This window comes from Mustela lutreola, chromosome 12 (genome assembly GCF_030435805.1).
Source record: "Mustela lutreola isolate mMusLut2 chromosome 12, mMusLut2.pri, whole genome shotgun sequence".
Taxonomy (NCBI): Eukaryota; Metazoa; Chordata; class Mammalia; order Carnivora; family Mustelidae; genus Mustela; species Mustela lutreola.
In genome coordinates this window covers 57642976-57647935 of record NC_081301.1, presented here as the reverse complement: position 1 = coordinate 57647935, position 4960 = coordinate 57642976, and the positions used below count along the sequence as shown (strand labels likewise).

The 4960-nt window shown below is 34.4% G+C and overlaps 1 non-coding gene across 1 annotated transcript; it reads left to right on the top strand.

Moving 5' to 3' along the window:
• The first annotated feature begins 240 nt into the window (after nt 1-240).
• On the top strand, nt 241-346 carry LOC131813304 (U6 spliceosomal RNA). Its single transcript, XR_009346728.1, has one exon. It is a non-coding gene; the product is annotated as a U6 spliceosomal RNA (small nuclear RNA).
• The last annotated feature ends 4614 nt before the right edge of the window (nt 347-4960 follow it).

Here is a 4960-nt window from a genome sequence, read left to right as displayed (position 1 = left end):
ATAGGGGTCAGTATGTAAACACATATGTCTTTGCTCTGTCAGATGAAAAAAACCTAAAAGAAATAACACTGCAGCAACAATGTGGACACTCTAAGGCCCAAATCTTGGTTTTGAATAGTATTCCTTTAGAGAATGACTGATTCTAGGACTAGGGAAGAAAATTTGTAATATGAGACTGGAGAATATTGCTATACCAAAAAGTAAGGAAGTGGTGAAAAAAAGCAAAAGTAAAAACACATTAATGCTGGCTTTAGCATCATAATCTCAAATAAGAATGAAATAGAGAAGATTAGTATGGCCCCTGCACAAGAATGACATGCAAATTCATGAAGTGGTCCATATTAAACAAACAAACAAACAAACAAACAAAAAACGCAAAAAAACAAAAACCACACTTTTTAGATTGTCAAAGAGTCCATGAGCTAATAGAAAGAGTTTCCAGTGACCAAAGCTGAAAGGAATAATTAGAACAAAAACAAAGTAGTCTTGAATTATAACACAACATATAGAATAAATGTCCATGATTCCATGAATATAAATAAATGATTTAATGAATTAATGAATGGAGGAAGAAGTGATAAATCCTCCTTACAGAAATAAAAAAAAAATTGATTAGATTTCCTGCCTTAAATGAGGAGCAGTATAACTCTCCACCCATGACATATGAACTGTGCACAGAGACTTTGTTCTAAAGGTAAAGTATAGAAACGGGGGGCAGAAAGAGTAACTTCACATTGGGGAAATTATAAACATTCATTCAGGAGGTGAGTAATCATGGTTAACATCAGCAATCATGAATCATGTTGATGTTATGTACCCTTAATATGATATAATGGAAATGATATGTGATCCTCTGTGATCTTCCTCTCAAAAATCCAAGTCTCGGGAGAAAAACATGGAGACAAGTTCTATACAGAGGAATCCTACAATACCTTCTCAAGAACTCCTGACGTGAAAAAATAAACTTGAGGAACTGTCATAGCCAAGAGGAGCCTAAAGAGAGATGACAAATAAATGCATGTGGTATCTTAAATGGGATCTTGAAAAAAAATTATTAGGTAAAAATCAAGGAAATAGGAATTAACTCTTCTTCCAATATCTGTTACTGATTCTATTTTCATAGTGGCATTTATGTCATTTGTGTCAAATGATATAGGTTGAATGTGTTTTGAGGCAATGTTGACCAAGAGTACCTGAGAAGCTGTGTACTGCAGTGAACTCGTAACAGTAAATCATGTTTTTTGTCTTGTCACTGCTGTGAGACTTTAGGCAAGTCATTCTCACTTGTGTGGAACTCAACTCCCTATGCCAGCTTGAACCTTAGCTTTGGTTATTACAGGATGCATGCATATAGGAGCTCCACTGGAGGGTCTGAGGGTCATATCTAGCCATAAACAATTTATATAAGGAATTATGGAAAGTCCAGAGCAATATCTCTCACAAGGAAAAATGAAATCCAGGCACACAAGACCTAAAAACTATCTCAGTGTCTAATGGGGAAGACAGGGAAGGGGGAAGTTGAAAAGCCCAGTGTTAAGTATTACATGATTTCTAGCCTAATATTCACCAGCGTGTACCTAACTCTGAGGAGAGGAATTTGGTAGAAAGTACAGATACAGTTATTCCACAAAAATCTATGAAAGTCAAAGCATTGCCTAGGGACTTATGGATTAGCATAGTTAGGAAATAAGATTCTTTCTCCACAGATGAAGAGAGCACACTGTGTTTCTTTTAGTATTAAGAGCACAGAGATCTCAACTTTCTTTGCAGACCAACAGTTCTGAGGTATTAACACATCAGAATATTTTCCATGTAATGAGGCACATGGTAACACTGACTCAATGTAAATTTGGCAGTTACCCGAGATGGCTTTGCAGGGATGACACAGGCATGGAAGTTTTGGTGTTTTGAATTCTACTGTGCATGCCCCTGTTAGACAGGTTTGTAGAAGGGTAGGGCCTTTTTTGAGTTTGAGACAAATATAAAATGAATAGAATGGATTCTGTTGTCCTCCAATGGTAAACAGAGCTAGACTCAGGGAAGCAATATTTGTTATTAGCATGGTTGAGCAATAGAAGTTGAAAAACAGAAAATAGGGTATTTCCAAGTGATTAATCACTAAAATTGGTATTTCATAAAATTTGAAGTACAACTCCAATATCAGATACATTGGAGTTACTCTCATAAAAGGTTGATACACTTTCTGACCTTAAACTCTTAATTTTTGGCTTCTCCCTTTTCCCTGGAGAAGATCTGAGAATATTTTTAATGTAACATAAGGGCACTCCAGAACCCAGAATGAAAAATTCCTAACTGAATGATGGCTAAGGCTCTGCCTATCTATAAAAGTTTATTGGCTCTAAGCCAGGGAGGTTTATTATAGGAACATTGTTGCTGACTCTCTAGATTATGAGGAAATGAGGAGAAAAAAAAAAGCACACACAAATCCTTAGGAGCAGCTGAAATTATAGCTTGGCTGTTTGAAGGTCATACTGTTTTCCCAAACTAATAGAGAAATATTAGTGTTCTGAAGCATGGGCCCCCTGCCCAGTTTCCATCTCAAGTTTTCCAAGTTAAGTATTTATACGTCAGTCACTCAAAATAAAATAAAATAAAATAAAATAAAATAAAATAAAATACCAAAACCAAAACCAAACCAAACCAAACCAAACAAAAAACCCAAAACTTGCTTATCTGAGATCCTAGACCACATGACCAAAATTAAAAGGGCTGTCTATTTCATTCATCTCGCCATAAAAGTTTCAGGTAATATAGCACTGATGCAGTTCATTTTGGGTGTGGGAAGTTAAAAAAAAAAAAAAAAAAAAGAATGTTGGGAGAGAATAAGTATTTTGCAACTGAATTGTAGGCAGTCCAGGGAAAGAAAAGATAAGATATCAAAGACTCCCAGGGCACTTCAAATATAAGTCCTAATAGAAGAAAAACACATACAGAAATAAGTGCTAAAAGTTATTTTCTTTTGGAGGTAACTGACTGTGGACTATTTGTCAGTCAGTGGGTGCCATAGGCTGATCAGATGGAAAGGAAGTTCACTGGACTAGAAAAAAATGTGATTCTATTAAATTGGTAACCTTTGCAATATAAACAGATACCAAGTTTATCATTTACATCAGTCAAGGACAAGCTGAATCAAATGATTTATCTCTTAGTGTTCAGTAAAGCAATTTAAAAGGACTCAACTTGCCAGCGTCCATCCCAGTGTCATGTACCATATATGGCCACGCAGATGCAAATTAATAGGTTAGACACTCTGAAACAATTACAACTGGACTCATTTTAGTTTGAAATTACTAAGTAACAAAATATGCTCTTCCATAGCTCAGTGGGTGGCATGATACCATTTGGAGGGGTTGTAGGAATAGTTTCAATAGTTTCAATCATCTGATTACTAGAGAAGGGGGCTATTTGTGGAAGTTCCTAAAGAAATGTTTTCTTTGGCTTCTCCTTTGACATTTATGTATTTTACATATTGCATTAAGCTTTGAAGAGTAAATACATCAGCATATCACATGAACAATTCTTACAGATAATGCAACCTGTTTATGTAAAGGATACTTAGTCAAGAAGTTTGAAGAAGTAGTCAGTGTCTCTAGCTTTTATGAATCAGTTCTTCCAAATGTACATTCACATTCACTAGAGATATATCCTTGCAAAGTATAATAGGCTTATTTATTTTCAGAGTTCAACCGTGTTCTACACTCAGAAGTTTACAAAAAGAATTTAGGAAACAATAAAAAAAATTTATTTGAAAAATAAATACAACATTGAAAATCCAAATTAAGACATTCAGATTTTGGCTTACAGTTGGGGGAAATGAAAATATATTTTTCATTTGTACCTCTAAAGTCTTTAGTGAAATATTTTTCTTAAAACCAGTTAGCTAGCTAAAAACAAAAACAAAAAAACTTCATCTGACATGTTTAAAGAATTATTGTTTTGCCTAGTCCATAATTTCGAATTATGCTCCATTTTAAAAATGGGCCTTGGTCCAGCACCTTTACAGAGTCAATGAATGCAAATTTTCTTCAGTGTTTTGGCACCTTTCATTTTACATTATTGTTTACCTACAGGATTTTCTAAGGATCAGGCAATGTGTACCATTTACTTAAATAAAGAATAAAAAGAAATTCCATGTCAGGAAATAAGTATCTAAGTGGATTTAACCGAGTGGCTTTATATTTAAAAATACAAATCTAGCTCCATGGAAAGTAATTCTTGTCATCTACAGTGATTTTTTAAGTATCTTCTTAAAATATTTGAAATATTACCTTCTTAGTTATTTTAATTATGAACACTAAACATTTTCCCTTTAAAATTAACTGTATTTACTGGTTTTTTTTTTAAGATGTTATTTATTTGAGAGAAAGAATGAAAGAGGGAGAGAGGGTGAGAAGGTGCAGGGTCAGAGGGAGAAGCAGGGAACCAGGAATCGAGGCGGGACTCGATCCTTGGACTCCAGGATCATGACCTGAGCTGAAGGCAGTTGTTTAACTAACTGAGGCACACAGGCGCCCCATGAAATTAACTGTATTTACTGTCAAAGTACGTACTTCATTCACAGAATTTTTAAGCATGAATAGTTCTACTTGTCCTATATGATGTCTTTAGACACCCAGATGATATATAAACATCTCAGAGAAAGCAGGTAAGAATTGCCCGTTTTATTTTGAGAAACCTCAATACAGGGCATTAGATCTGTACTTTTTAACAAAGCAAATAGAAAGGGAAATTCTGACTTAGCACAATTAGCTGGTATTTTTTATTTTATAATGATACATTATTTCAATTGATATTAGGTAACTAGTATGTATTTCCTTATCTTTGAATATTTAGTAGTCACCAACAGGAACAAAAACACTGTATAAGAACACTCAGTTTTAAGATATTAATAGTACTCAAGACAATTTGTTCAGAAGCTGGGAGACCCTTTTTTTTTTTT